The 15,851-nt window shown below is 50.9% G+C and overlaps 1 long non-coding RNA gene across 2 annotated transcripts in view; it reads right to left on the bottom strand.

Moving 5' to 3' along the window:
* Window positions 1-15,851, bottom strand: part of LOC147576273 (uncharacterized) — a 32,801-nt gene that overhangs the window by 3,717 nt on the left and 13,233 nt on the right. For both annotated transcript variants that reach the window (XR_015240625.1, XR_015240624.1), the window contains exon 4: window positions 1,937-2,123. This is a non-coding gene — a long non-coding RNA (uncharacterized LOC147576273). The remainder of the gene's footprint in view (window positions 1-1,936; window positions 2,124-15,851) is intronic.

Raw genomic sequence — 15,851 nt, 5'->3', positions numbered from 1 at the left:
GGGACCTGGAGCGACAGGGAAAGCTTCCGTTTTGCTGGTGGCCGTGCGAGTGCTCACCACCACGCTGGAGGGCAACTCCACGAGACCCGAGCAAGTACCTCTCATGGTGTACAGGTCCACAAAGTGTGAATACCCCGAAGTGCGTCTTCAGCGCAAGACATCAGAAACAAGAGGGTGTGAACAGATGAATCTGGGCATATTCACGCCATGGAATCCTCTGCTTCAGTTAAAATGAACAAACTACATTGTATCTACAATGTTACTGAACGGAAAAAAGCGATCTGCAGAAGGATATACACTGTACTATTTATACACGGTTTACCACAGGCAGAAGGCAGAACGGGAGTTTACATTTTTTGGAATGCACACTTATGTGACAGTAGAAATCTGTGGGAATAACTAAATTCAGGTTGGTAGTTACCTTCAGGGCAACGATGCAGGGTGGGATCAGAGAAGGTGTTCAAGGGGCTCTGATCACGTTTTTAAGATAGGGTCAGTAGAGGGTGTTCGTGTTTTGAAAATGATTGTATGTATGAAAGATCCAATAATAAAACACATAAGTAGGGGCGCCCGGGCGGCTCAGTCGGTTAAGCATCTGTCAATTTTGGCTCAGGTCATGATCTCACGGTTAGTGAATCCCAGCCTGGCATCAGGCTCCGTGCTGACAGTGTGCAGCCTACTGGGGCTTCTCTGCCTCCCTCTTTCTGTCCCTCCCCTGCTTGCTCTCTTTCTCTCTCAAAATAAGTAAACAGTAAAAAATAAAACACATATGGGGGTGCCTGGGTGGCTCAGCGGGTTAAGTGTCCGACTTCGGCTCAGGTCATGATCTTGCCGTCTGTGAGTTCGAGCCCCGCGTCGGGCTCTGTGCTGACAGCTCGGACCCTGGGGCCTGTTTCAGATTCTGTGTCTCCCTCTCTCTCTGCCCCTCCCTTACACTCTCGGTCTCTCAAAAATGAGTAAATGTTAAAAACAAAACAAAACACAACACACATGTCTATGTTTCACATATATACGGAAACACCAAAATCTTAGGCATGTTTGCTACTGATTAGTAATTGGATTGTGGGTGACTTACTTTTGTTATTTATACTTATATGTGTTTTCTAAGCATTTTTTTCTGGAAAGTGTATTATTCTTATTACCTTAGAGATGTTTTTTGGGGGCGCCTGGGGGGCTCAGTTGGTTAAGCATCTGACTTCGGCTCAGGTCATGATCTCGCGGTTCCTGAGTTCAAACCCTGCATCAGGCTCTGTGCTGACAGCAGAGGCTGCCTGGGATTCTCTCTCTCTCTCTCTCTCTCTCTCTCTCTCATTCTCTGTCCCTTCCTCACTCGTGCTCTCCCTCTCTCTGTGTCTTTTTCTCTGTTTCTAAGCACATTTTTTAATGTTTTTTGGTTACAGGGATGTCCTGTCCCAAGCAGACCCCACCTTTCTACTTCCCAGCACTTCACACTCTTACACCCAAAGCCCGGACACAAGTTGTCACCCAGGACGAAGCAGTGGCTGACCCAGTTTATAAAAGAGCTCTCTCCCCGCCATGCACCACTGGCCTTTGGGCTGTGGAGAATATAGTGTCACTGGCGGCTTCGCCGTTTCCAGGATCAGAGAAACTTGGGAAAATGTTCCATGGGTTCCCTGACTCGCTGAGCGGAGCCTGGGGCCTCCTGGGGGTGGGCACACGAGGAGGCGCCCGGCTTCTGTGCCGAGGCTCCCGTGGCGAGGCCTGAGGCCGGGCCAGCGGTGCTCACCCCCTCCAGAAGAGAAGCCGAGGCTCCGCCTCACAGCTTTTGCAGCCACAACAGGGGGCGCCTCATCTCGCCTCTAGATCGCACCTGTTATGTGTGTTTGTGGGTGTCTATTTCCCCTCAGTTATGAGACCAGAACCCAAAATTTACACACACACACACACACACACACAGGAAATGTTCCCACCGTACCGTCCCCCTCGTGTGGCTTTGAGCACCTGGCGTGGCTCACGTGGCACCTCCACTGGCGGCAGCAGCCGGGCTCGGAAGAACGTGAGTAACGGTGATCAAGGTGCCCGCGGGGCTCCCTTCACATCGTACTGGGGCTACCAGTTTCCTTCTCTGTATTTTCAGTTACTCTGCGATGAGCTCACACCCCCTAGAAGACAAAATTGATGAAAACCGTGTCCAACGACTCGAAAAGAGGGTTGCGCGAACACAGCGCCGGAAGGCTGGGCCCAGGCGGGCGGGTGAGGGGACCCCGGGCGGTGGGGCCTCCGCAGCCAGTCCTCCTCCGACGTGGGGGCTGAACCGCTCACACCGCTGCCAGTTCAAGCTTCTTGAGCCTCACCACCTGCCACCGCGACGGGCTGTGACTCACGGGAGCGTCCTTGTCAAATTTCTTTCACGTCCCAGCGGTGGCCTCGGGCCTCTGGGTTTCCTCGGGGCCGGGCCCCCCCAGTCCGCACACCCGAGGTCCGCACGGCACCCCCCCACCGTCCCCCGGTGCTGCATGTTCCGCTGTCAGGGCAGGTCGGCGAGAAACGTGTCCCCGGCCCCCTCATGCCCACACGACCTGCTCCTCGTTCCCTGGGCCAGCGAACGTCGTGAGTCCACTCACTGCCGCCACTGGAGCTCGGTCTCCTCCTTTTAACACCTTCCCTTCTGATGAGAGCGGAAGGATTTTGTAACAAGTCACTTACCGCTGATGGGATGACTTCTACTGATTCCATCACTTACCTCCACTGCTTTTGTTTCATGTTTGATGGGTTTTTTAATCTGAACTTCTCACCGTTCTTAAATACACGTAAATATAGCCAAGGAAGGCACCTTCATGCTTGTCCAAAGCGGGAGTGTGTGATATGGATCCTAACTCAGTGAAACACTCCAAAGACATCTTTCCGATGGCGACTGAAAGTGGGTGTTCCCAGGTCGCTTTCCCGGCTGCGCAACTGTGGTGGCTCGGATAGCACCGGGCCCTGGGGGGGAAGCGGACCCCGGAGGAGTAAAATGACAGCGGGCTTCACGGGTTACGTCTCTTCAAACTCGACCGAAACGTGGCCATCAGGCTTTCTGCTCCTGATCAAGACAGGGTAACAGGGACTGTATCCCTCTCCCACCAGAAACAACTACGAAAACCTGAAAGGATATATGAAGATATGGGACACCCAGGGACAAAGGACCCTGCTGGACTGCAAGCGCACGAGGTGAGGCACAGGACGGCCCCCGCTCCTGCCTGGAGGAGGTTTCCAGCCCACGGCAGAGGTTAGAAAACCCACGCGGATCCCAGAGGCCTTCTTGGTTAAGGCGACAGAGCCTGGAGGCTGGGAGGCCAAGGAGGCTAGAATCTGTGCTGTCGGTCAGCGAGCGTCTGCACAAAGTAAGGACTCGAGGCCCCCAGGGCCCCCTGAGCGTTCAGCAGCGCGCTAGTCAGCACATGCACGTGAGGAAACTGCCCGACTGGCGGAGAGAATCCAAAGGAATTGGAGGGAACGGTCCCCAGGGAACCCTCACGAGTTGCTGGGAATACTGCCTGTTCCCAACAGCTAGATGGGGCCTCGCCATTCATGGGGCATCAGCGAGAACGTTCAGAAAGGTGTTCCCCTGATGGTGGGGAAGAATGAACCCGACTAAAGAATGCCCCAGCTCTACCTAACGAAGTATAAAAGGAACACGTGAAACAGTCAAACTGTTTTCAGGTCACTGAATTAAATCTTAGAACAAAGAAAGCTGGGACAGAATGCAGAGCCCGGAAATAAGCCTGCACACATATGGTCACGTAAATTACGGTGAAGGAGGCAAGAATACACATGGTGGAGGACAGTCTCTTCAACAAACGGTGCTGGGAACACGGGGCAGCCACCGGCAAAAGAACGAAACTGGACCCTACGTCACATCATACACAAAACCAACTCAGAATGGACGACCTCAAACCATAAAACTCCTGGAAGAAAACACAGGCTTAAGCTCCTTAGCACTGGTCTTGGCGACGATTACTGGATTTGACACCGAAAGCAAAGGCAACAGAAGCAAAACTAAACACGCGGGACCACACAAACCAGAAAGCTTCTGCGGAGCCAAGGAAACCGTCGACAAAATGAACGGACAACCTACTGAGTGGGAGAAGATATTTGCAAATCATGGATGTGACAAGGAGCTAATATTAAAAGGTATAAAGAGGGGCGCCTGGGTGGTGCAGTCGGTTAAGCGTCCGACTTCAGCCAGGTCACGATCTCGCGGTCGTGAGTTTGAGCCCCGCGTCAGGCTCTGGGCTGATGGCTCGGAGCCTGGAGCCTGTTTCCGATTCTGTGTCTCCCTCTCTCTCTGCCCCTCCCCCGTTCATGCTCTGTCTCTCTCTGTCCCAAAAAAATGAATAAACGTTAAAAAAAATATTTTAAAAATGGGCAGAAGACACGAACGGACATTTTTTCAAAGAAGACACAGGTGACCAGCAAACACATGAAAAGATGCTCAACGTCTCTCATCATCAGGGAAATGCAAATTAAAGCCACAGTGAAATATGACCTCACACCTGCCGGAAAGGCGAGGCCCAAAGACAAGCCGTATCAGGTGCTGGCGAGGATGCGGAGAAGGGAGCCTCGAGCACCGCGGGTGGAAGTAAACGTTGGTGCAGCCGCTCTGGGAAGCAGTGTGGAGGTTCCTCCAAAAATTAAAGACAGTGAGAAAACAGCGGAACTACCAGATGACCCAGCAATCCCATTTCTGGGAATTTATCCAAAGGAAATGAAAACACTAACTTGAGAAGATGTACGCATTCCACGTTCACTGCGGCACTATTGGTAACAGCCTGGACGTGGAAAGAGCCCAAATGTCCGTCGAGGGAGGACCGGATAAAGAAGTGGCACATACACACGATGGGATATTACTCAGCCATAAAAACAATGAAATCCTGCCGTTTGCCGCGACGTGGATGGGTCTGCAGGGCTTCGCGTTTACGCGGACGCACACGCACACGTAGGACCTACTGCGCATGACTATGCGCCCAGAGACACAGACAGCCGAGCGGTGGTCGCCGGCTGCGAGGGGGCGGGGTGTGGGCAGACGGGATGAAAGGGGTCCGTTGGGACAAACCTCAGTTCCAGAATAAACGAGTCCCGGGGAATGTGACACGCAGCATGTTGACTCTAGCTAATAATCACATACCGTGCGTTGGAAAGTTGCAACGGCAGATAGTAGATTAAAAGTTCTCATCAGAAGAAAACAGTTTTTGTGACCAGGAGAGGTGATGGATGTTGCCTAAGTCTGTTGTGGTGATCGTTTCCCCATTTCCCCATTTCCACAAACGTCGAATTGTTACGATGCACACCTGACACCCACTGTTTTATGTTAATTATATTTCTGTAAAAAATGTACATAGCATACCCATTATTTTGTTATGTGCCTGTCACTCAATTAAAAATGTGAAATTTATGTTAATACATGCACTAATTATTTTTCACAAATCAATTCTATGAGTGTGTCACAATTTATATATTGCTTCATTAACTGATGGAAATAAATACTGTTTTTACTTTTTTATAGTTACCACAGAATTCTCCAAGAAACAGCAATGCTATTAAAAGAAAAGAAAGCAAAACGAATTCTACTGAGAGGGCAACTTGTATTATCTCCAGAAACCGTCTCTATATTGAACATAGCAAATTAAATCGCTCCACATTACAGGGGAGAAAAAAGCTGAATATACAAACATCTCCGGTTCTAGAATTGAGCCCCCATATGTACAGAAACGAACCTCGATGCAGCTCCTAACTCTTATACAACATTTAATTCAAAATAAATTATAAGCCACAGTAATATGAAAAATGTATTTTGAATTTACCTAGATGTACAACACAAAACTGTAAAACTTCTACAGTAAAACAAAAGTGACCTTGCGTGTAGACGCATCACCAAAGCACAGTCCCTGAAAGAAAAATTTTGCAAGTTAGACTCCATTAAAATTAAACATTTTTGCTCTGGGAATGGCAACATCAAAAAACTTTTTTTGATGTTTATTTATTTTTGAGAGAGACAGAGAGAGCGAGCGAGTGGGGGAAGGGGAGAGAGAGAGGGAGACACCGAATCTGAAGCAGGCTCCAGGCTCTGAGCTGGACGTGGGGCTCGAACCCACGAGCCACAAGATCATGACCTGAGCCGAAGTCGGATGTTTAACCGATGGAGCCACCCAGGCGCCCCGGGAAGGGCGGCATTTAAAGAATAGAAAGTCACAATACAAAAAATACACACAAGTCACATTATCAGATAAAGGACTTGTTATCCAAAATGTACAAATAACCCTTAAAGCTCAAGTATAACAAAACAAACCACCCAGTAAAAGTCAGGCAAAAGATCTGACCGTGCATCTCCCCTCAAAGACGTGCACACACAAGTCAGAGCACGAAAAGATGCTCAGCACCGTGTGTCATCAGGGAGTTTCAAATCAAAAGGCCACCGGAGATGCCCCGACACAACTCTCTATCAGAATGGCTGAAATGGAAGGAACCCACAACACCGGCTGCCAGTAGGACAAGAGCGGGGCCTCTCTCACTGCAGGCGGGGGTGCAGAATGGTGCGGCCGCTGGAACTGAGTTTGGCGGTTTCTTACAAAACCACACATCCTCTTACCGTACAACCCAGCAATCACCCTCCTAGTTATTTACCCAACTAACTTGAAAGCTTCTGTCCACACAAAACCTTCACTGAACGTTGATAACAGCTCATTTATAATCGCCAAGAACTGCAAGTAATCGAGGTATTTTCAACAGGCGGATCGATAAACAAACCGTGGTCCATGCGGACAAGGGACTGCTATTCGGGGATAAAAAGGAATGAGCTCTGAGGCCGCACGGACACCGGAGGAAGCCCACGTGCACCTTACTAAGGGAAGAGGCAAAGCTATAGAGATGCCAAACGGACCGCAGCAGCCAGAGGTCTGGGAGGCGGCAGAGCTGAACAGGTAGGGGGATTTTTAGAGCAGTGAAACTGTTCTGCAAATACTTTCCTTCAGATATAGGGCACCGCACATTTCTCAAAACCCACAGAACTTTAACGTTCGCGAATGAAGGAAAGATAATTTCGGACATCGGGGACCCAGGAAGGGATGCAGACGGTGGCCAGACTCTCGGGGTGTTACAAACGCGTGAAACCCCCTCACTGAAGGGGCGGGAGTCCGTAGGACTCGAGGCAGGGCACCCGCCCGCGAGCGCTGGGCTCTAGTTGACGAAGTTGTTCCCGGCGGGGTCAGGTGACCAGTTCTGATCCTGCGGCCCGCGTCCTGGAGTGGAACAACTGACTACGTGGCCGGCGGCCGGTGGGAGCCCCGTGCGGTCTCACCGCTGAGTGGGAGGTTCCAGGGGATCGAGGGGAGGATGGGCCCTGGGGTAACGGGTGGTGGTCAGAGACGTAGTAAGAACTCGTGTTTAGCTTAACGTAGGTACAGCTGGTTGCGCAGAGAAACATTTCTCATTTGTGTGTTTGCACGGTTTGTACACACACATATACAGTTGCCCCTTGAGAATGCACAGGTCAAGGGGTACCGATGCCCCCCACCCCTGTGCAGTTGAAGGTCTGCATATAACCTTTGACTTCCCAGAAACTTGACTAACAGCTACCGCTGACTGGAAGTCTTGCTGGTAACATAAACAGTGCATTACCATGTACTTTGCGTGCTGTATACAGTACCTGCTAAGTCCTTACAATAAACTAAGCTAGAGAATCAAATGTCATTAGGAAAGTTAGGAGAGCGACGTTTGCAGCACTGTGCTGTGGTCACTGGAAACAACCCACGTACACGTGGCCTGTGCAGCTCACACCTGCGTTGTTCATGGGTCAACCGTATCTCCTCACCCTAAAAGCAAAGAAACCCCAATAGCGAGCACACCTGGCCAGGTGGTCATGACATAAACTCACGTGTGAGTGAGAAGGACGCCCCTGTGACTCAAAACTCAAGGGTTTCGAGTCTCCACCCCAGAAAGCCGGGACAAAGACCAGTCAAGTTCTTTATTATTCAGCGGGCACACAGGCACGAAGGGATCAAATGCTATTGAAAAGTGGTGCCACAGCCTTGCTCGATACAAGGTCGCCACGAGCCTTCCGTTTGTAAGCACCGCAGTATCTGTGACGTGATGCAGGGTGAGGGAACGTGTAACACCGGGAGGTAACGCCTATACCACATGTGCAGTGCTGACATCCCAGAAGGAGAGGACAAAGATGAGGGAGTAAAAAATTGCTGGGGCGCCTGGGGGCTCCGTCAGTTAGGTGTCCACTTCGGCTCAGGTCATGATCTCCGGGTCCATGAGTTCAAGCCCCGCGTCGGGCTCTGTGCTGACAGCGCGGAGCCTGGAGCCTGCTTCCGATTCTGGGTCTCCCTCTCTCTCTGCCCCTCCCCCGGCCACACTCTGTCTCTCAAAAACAAATAAACATTTAAAAGACTGTTGAAGAAATAAGGGCTAAATATTTTGATGAGACCCAGGAACCTCCAGCAGCGCGAGGAGAGAGCGCCACACGGGGGGCACGTCTTACCCAACCTGCCAACAGCCACAGGCACAGGAGAGTCCTGGAAGCAGCCACCAGAAAGAAGCAGACGGAGAGGAACCTGCAGGGACCTGGGGCCGCGGGCCAGCGCCACTGGCTCCCACCTCTGTCCGGGAGCAGGGCAGTGACCTGGCCTCCCACACCCCGTGGAGACACCCTTCAGCGACGAGGATGAAATGCGAACATTTTCAGAGGTCAAGGTTGAGAAGGTGTCTCCGGGAGGCCTATGTTCCAGGACACGCTCGGGGAGGATCTGCGGGAGATCAGCAGCAGATGCGGCACGCGTGGGGTGTGCGCGGGGCGTGTCCGGAGTGTGCAGAAGAACGTGAGCAGCACGTGCACGGTGTGTGGAAGGGCGTGCGCCTGCGGACAGGGAGCCCCCGAGCAGCCGGCTGTGGACCGAGGGCTTCCCGCTGGGCGGCTGCGAACACGAAAGCAGCCTCTGCTCCTCCAGCAACAGCCGCGCTGCCCGCCTCTCTGGGATCACAGTGGAGGCTGCATCTCAATAAGCCTATGGAACCTTCCAGAACTCGCAACGGCCTGGGGTTCTCGCTCAGCCGTCTCCCAGAAAGGCTCGGGAGGACTGGGCTGTGCCTCCGCCCGCAGACCACCCGGTGGCGGTGACGACGGGGCCTACTGGGCTCCAGGCTTCTCATCCATCCCTGAGAACAGCCCCAAAGCTGCTGGCGCTCTCCTGCTCGTCCCAGGCCACGGCCTCGTCCTCAGCAACACAGAAGCCGAAGGACCCAACTTCTGGGCCACCGGAGCAGCGGCCGCGGCTGGCTGGCCCTGTGACCCACCCAAGTCACAGGACGCCAGCGGTCTGCGGCCCCTCAGATGCCCACGGAGCAAGGAAACGAGAACAGAGTCACAGCATTCAGGGGTCAGAAGTGGGTGTTCCTGGCATTAGACGGATTTCTGTGACAAAGGGCACAGGACAGACCCAGGGCCGTCCTGAGGGCGGCTGCTTACAACTGGACCACGACGCAGCGCTCTGTCTGAGCCTTGGGGCGCCTGGAGCCCAGACACTCTCGCCGGCAGGGGTCTGCACCCAGCTCACCCCAGAAGTCCTCAGCCCTCCAGGCCCCCCAGCCCGCCTGCCCCCTGCCCACAGTGCAGAAAGCAGACGAGAGCCAGCCAGGGGGATTTCGGGTTTTCCTGTTGGTGCTATTTCCTGTCACTCTGGACTGGGGCTCTCGGACTCTCTGCTGAGGTCCAGACGGTAATATTTGGGGCTTTGGGGACCACACAGGCCCTGTTGCGTGTTCTCCAGCTTTTTGTCTTGTTTTTCTGCAGCCCTTTACAGTGTGAAACCCATCCTGGATTTTGGGTTGTGCAAAGATGGCCCACGGTGGGCTTGGCTCCCCTGCGGGAGGCCCCCACGTCCCCCCTCAGAAGGGGTCCTGTGTGAGGTCCCCAGCAGCCACGGAGCTGGGGGTGGGGATCACGTGGGAGGAAGGGCAGCTGGCAGCCAGAAAGGACCTTGGGGGCGCCGCACACATCGGACGTCTACACTGACTTCAGCAAGGCGGTGCACGTCCTGACCCTCTCCTCCGTCGCTCTGTAAAACCTGTGTGAGCTGCCGACGCTTCGCGGGGCTGGGTCTCCTCCGAGGACGCGGTGGAGCCGAGTCCTTCCCGGCGAGGACAGCCCGCGGACAGAGCTGTGCAGACGGCCTTGGCCACTGCGGCCACGGGAGTACACTAGGCCATCGGAATCACAGAGGGGAACTTCCCGCCTGTGGCTGGCGCGCCTCAGTGCCAGTGCGGGTCCAGGCCGGCTTCCCCTGCAAGATCGGACGGAATGCCAGCCGTCCCTGAACTCCCAGGGTCTGCTCTGGCAGGCAGGCTGTGAGACAGGGTTTTACCCCCTGCCCGTGCCTCTTCGCCAGAGTGAGCAGATCAAGGGCCCATCCTCGTCAGAATCCACAACAATGTGAGCGTGTGGAGAAAAAGGGGACGGTCGCGCACTGGTGGCGGAGTGTAAGCCCGTGTGGCTGCTGTGGACAACAGTGTGGCGGTTCCTCCGACACTAAAACGTGGACTTGCTGCAGGAGCCAGTGAGTCCGCTTGTGGGTATCTACCCAAGAAAACCAACACCCTAACTGGAAAGGACGTGCGCCCCCGAGTCTATTGTAGCAGATGTTACAGCTGCCAACTTGTGGAAGCGGCCCCAGTGCCCATGCGCAGACGAATGGGTAAGAAGAGTGGGAGACGGAGACGACGCAAAATTACTCAGCCGTAGAAAGGAAGGAAATCCTGCCATTTGCAACAACATGGATGGACCCCGAGGGCATTATGCTAAGTGAAATAAGTCGGACAGAGAAACACACATACCGTATGCTTTCACTCATGTGGAATCTAAAGAATCAAAACAAATGAACAAAGAAAAAAGACTTAAATGCAGAAAATAAATGGGATGGTGCCAGAGGGGAGGTTGGGGGAGGCGGATGGGCAAAACAGGGGAGGGGATGAGGCCGTGCAAATGCCCAGCTATAAAATAAATGCAGCACAGGGGATACGGTCGATGATACTGTAAAAACTCTGTACAGGGACGGATGGTGATCACACACCTATCCTGTACACAATTGTGGAATCACTATGTTGTCCTCCTGGAACTATGTAACATTGTGTGTCCACGTAACTTCAATAAGAGAAAGAAAGAATCCCCAACAGCGGGATGCTTCTGTCTCTCCAGAAGAAGGAACTGAGACCCAGGGAGGGGGCAGGGGCACCAAACTGCTGGGCAAAAATGGAATAGATTTTTTTCTGATTGTAAAAACAACGAATAGCAGACAACTCACATATGGGCTCGAATGTAGACAGAGGTCAAAGGGACAGCCCAGGGAGGTCCCTTGGTGTGTCTGTCAGTTGTGTGTGAGACCGGAGTACAACAAGCTGAACATGAATGAGGGCGGACACTTCGGCCTATTAAAGGAGTCGGATTTCAGGTAAGGAAAGGAAGAAATAAAACGAAAGAGGCTCAGGAAAACGAGCTTCACCATGAAGGGAGACAAAGTCAGACGAGAGAAACGGTAACCCCTGCCACAGATAACCAGGCTAGTCTGAGGCACAGGCTTCAGCGCGTCTGCACATACGTGTGACCTTGAGGCTGCGTGTGGGGGACACAGCAGATACGCAGCAACCCCTTGGAGGTTCTCTGCACAGACACACGGGCCCTGCAGAGGGAAGGGCAGCAGGCACACTGCTAACGGGCTGTAAACACACTTCGTATTTCCTGGAAATTATTCCATATCAGGACGTGCAAAGCTACTTCATTCATTTTTTTTTATGTTTATTTATTTTTGAGAGATAGGAAGACAGAGAATCCCAAGCAGGCTCCACACGGTCAGCACACAGCCCGATGTGGAGCTCAAACCCACAAACCACGAGATCGTGACCTGAGCCAAAATCAGAGTCAGACGCTCAACCGACTGAGCCACCCAGGCGCCCCGTGAATTGTTTTGTAAAGCCAAATGATCTTCAAATTTACTCGACTGATGTTGATGAAAGCAAATCTCCCAACAAAGAGTCCAGGGCCAGATGGCTTCCCAGGGGAATTCTACCAGACATTTAAAGAAGAATCAATATCTATTCTTCTCAAGTTGTTCCAAAGGATAGAAATGGAAGGAGAACTTCAAACTCCTCCAAGGCCAGCACTACCTTGATTCTAAAACCAGACAGAGACCCCACTCAAAAGGAGAGTTACAGGCTAGTATCCTTGATGAGCATGCATGCAAAAATTCTCAACGAGATACTACCAAATTGAGCCCAATAGTACATTAAAAGAATTATTCACCATGATCAAATGAGATTTATTCCTGGGCTTTGGGGGTTGTTCAATATTCACAAATCAATTAATTTCTTTTATTTATAATTTCTTTTATTAATGTGATACACATTAATAAAAGAAAGGATAAGAACCATATGATCCTCTCAATAGGTGGAGAAAAAGCACGTGACAAAATACAGTATCCATTCTCAATAAAAACACTCAACGAAGTAGGATTAGATGGAATATACCTCAAGATCATAAAGGCCATATAAAGACCAACAGCTAATATCATCCTCAATGGGGAAAAACTGAAAGCTTTCCCCCTAAGGTCAGGAACAAGACGGGATGTCCACTCCTGCCACTGCTGTTCAACATAACACTGAAGTCTTAGCCTCAGCAATCAGATAGCAAAAAGAAATAAAAGGTATCCAAGCGGGCACGGAAGAAGTCAAACTTTCACTATTCCCAGACAACATGACACTCTAAGTAGAAAATCCAAAAAGTTCCACCGAAAAATTGCTATAGCTAACACATGAATTCAGCAAAGTTGCAGGATATAAAATCAAGGTAGAGAAATTGGTTGCATTTCTATACACCAATAATGAAGTGGCAGAAAAAGAAATCAAGGAATTGATCCCATTTGCAACTGCACCCAAACCCACAAGATACCTAGGAATAAATCTAACCAAAGATGTAAAAGATCTGTATGCTGAAAACTACAGAAAGCTTATGAAAGAAACTGAAGACACAAAGAAATGGAAAAACATCCCATGCTCGTGGATTGGAAGAACAAATATTGTTAAAACGTCGATACCACCCAAAGCAATCGACACATTCGGTGCAATCCCTATCAAAATAACACCAGCATTCTTCACACGGTTAGAACAAACAATCCTAACATTTGTATGGAACCAGAAAAGACCCCGAATAGCCAAAGCAATCTTGAAAAAGAAAAGCAAAGCAGGGGGCATCACAATCCCGGACTTCAAGCTGTATCACAAAGCTGTCATCATCAAGACAGTCTGGCCCTGGCACAAGAACAGACACCCAGATAATGGAACAGAATACAGAACCCAGAAATGGACCCACAGACGAATGGCCAACTGATCTTTGACAAAGCAGGAAAGAATATCCGATGGAATGAAGGCAGCGTTTTCAGCAAGGGGTGCTGGGAAAACTGGACAGTGACATGCAGAAGAATGAACCTGGACCATTTTCTTACACCAGACACAAAAATAAACTCAAAATGGATGAAAGACCTCAATGTAAGACAGGAAGCCATCAGAATCCTCGAGGAGAAAGCAGGCAAAAACCTCTTTGATCTCGGCCGCAGCAACTTCTTACTCAGCACGTCTCCAGAGGCAAGGGAAACAAAAGCAAAAGTGAACTACTGGGACCTCATCAAAATAAAAAGCTTCTGCACAGCAAAGGAAACAATCAGCAAAACTAAAAGGCAACTGACAGAATGGGAGAAGATATTTGCAAATGACAGATAAAGGGTTAGTATCCAAAATCTATGAAGAACTTATCAAACTCAACACCCAAAACACAAATAATCCAGTGAAGAAATGGGTAGAAGACATGAATAGACATTTTTCCCAAGAAGACATCCGGATGGCCAACAGACACATGAAAAGATGCTCAACATCACTGATCATCAGAGAAATACAAATCAAAGCCACAATGAGATACCACCTCACACCTGTCAGAATGGCTAACATTAACACTTCAGGCAACAACAAATGTTGGCGAGGATGCGGAGAGAGAGGAACCTCTTACACTCTTGTTGAGAATGCAAACTGGTGCAGCCACCGTGGAGAACAGTATGGAGGTTCCTCAAAAACTAAAAATAGAACTACCCTATGACACAGCAATTGCACTACTAGGTATGTACCCAAAGAATACAAAAATACAGATTTGAAAGAACACATGCACCCCGATGTTTACAATCACTCCTGATTTATGGAAAGAGCCAAAACATCCATTGACTGATGAATGGATAAAGATGTGGTTTATATACAGAACAGAGCATTACTTGGCCATCAACAAGAACAAAATCTTGCCATTTGCAATGATGTGCATGAAGCTAGAGGGTATTATGCTAAGTGAAATAAGTCAGAGAAACACAAATACCACATGATTTCGGTCATATGTGGAATTTAAGAAGCAGAACAGATGAACATACGGGAAGGCAGGGGAAAAGAGGGAAGGAAGAGGCTCTTAATGATAGAGAACTGAGGGCTGATGGAGGGAGGTGGGGGGGCTACATGGGTGATGGGTATCAGGAAGGCACTTGTGATGAGCACTGGGTGTTGTGTGTAAGTGATGAATCACTGAATTCTACTCCTGAAATCAATACTTCACTCTGTGTTAACTCACTACAAATTAAATAAAAAACTGAAAAGGAGAAAAGCAAAAAAACAAAAAAACCCTCAAAATAAAAGTTCCTAATCTGAAACAATGTTCTACCCACAGCAACTCATACAAATTCACTGAGTCCTTAGTATCTTTCATATCTTTTTGTTTTTTTTATTTTTTAATGTTTATTTATTTAATTTTTTAAAAATGTTTATTTACTTTTGAAAGAGAGAGACGGAGGGGCGCCTGGGTGGCGCAGTCGGTTAAGCGTCTGACTTCAGCCAGGTCACGATCTCGCGGTCCGTGAGTTCGAGCCCCGCGTCGGGCTCTAGGCTGATGGCTCGGAGCCTGGAGCCTGTTTCCGATTCTGTGTCTCCCTCTCTCTCTGCCCCTCCCCCGTTCATGCTCTGTCTCTCTCTGTCCCAAAAATAAATAAACGTTGAAAAAAACAAAAAAAGAGAGAGAGACGGAGCTCAAGAGAGACATACGCACGTGCGTGTGTCTACACGCACACATGCAGGCATCGCCTTCCTGTACAGACCACGACCCCGGTCCCGTCCCGTGACGTGGCTTCTTCACTTCCCGTGTGCTGCGGGACGGTGTTCCTCATCCGTAATTGGCACCCGGGACTCCCTGTTACAGGGTTGCCTTGACCTCATCAGCGGGGCCAGCCTTCTGTTGGCTCATAGCTCCTCTGGTGCTCACCTCGGAGTCCCAGGCATGAAGGCGACAAACCGTGTCTCCCCGACTCCCCGACCTTCAGCTTCTCGTTGGCCTCTGCCAGGGAGGCACCAGCAGGAGCTACGACGAGGCGGAAGGAAGGGAGGAGCCGCGTGTCCCGCTCCTGGCCGGGCTCTCAGCCAGAGGGCAACAGGCCTGCCGGTGACGGGCCCCCAGCACGGGGCCTCCTCCTGCAGACCCGCAGCGCCCGAGGGGTGCTGGTGCTGGGTGCCGCTCAGCTCTGGGTAGTGCCTCTGCCTCCCTTTCTCTCCTCCAGCCGGTCCAGCCTCTTTGTAACCAAGGCCATCACGCGATCCTCCTCTGCTCGCTAAGTAACACCTGAAGGGGCTCTCCTTCTCAACGCCGGGTGCTGGCACACTGACCACCCTGCTGCCTCTGGGCATCAAAGCTGTTCCAACTCTTCTCTGGTACCGGCAGTGAGGCCACGAACAGCCTTCCGTGTCCTTCCTTAGGACAGACCCCCCGCCCCCCGCCAAACCGA

This window comes from Puma concolor, chromosome D1 (genome assembly GCF_028749965.1).
Source record: "Puma concolor isolate L17-30 chromosome D1, mPumCon1.1.hap2, whole genome shotgun sequence".
Taxonomy (NCBI): Eukaryota; Metazoa; Chordata; class Mammalia; order Carnivora; family Felidae; genus Puma; species Puma concolor.
This window is presented reverse-complemented; position numbering and strand designations above follow the sequence as displayed.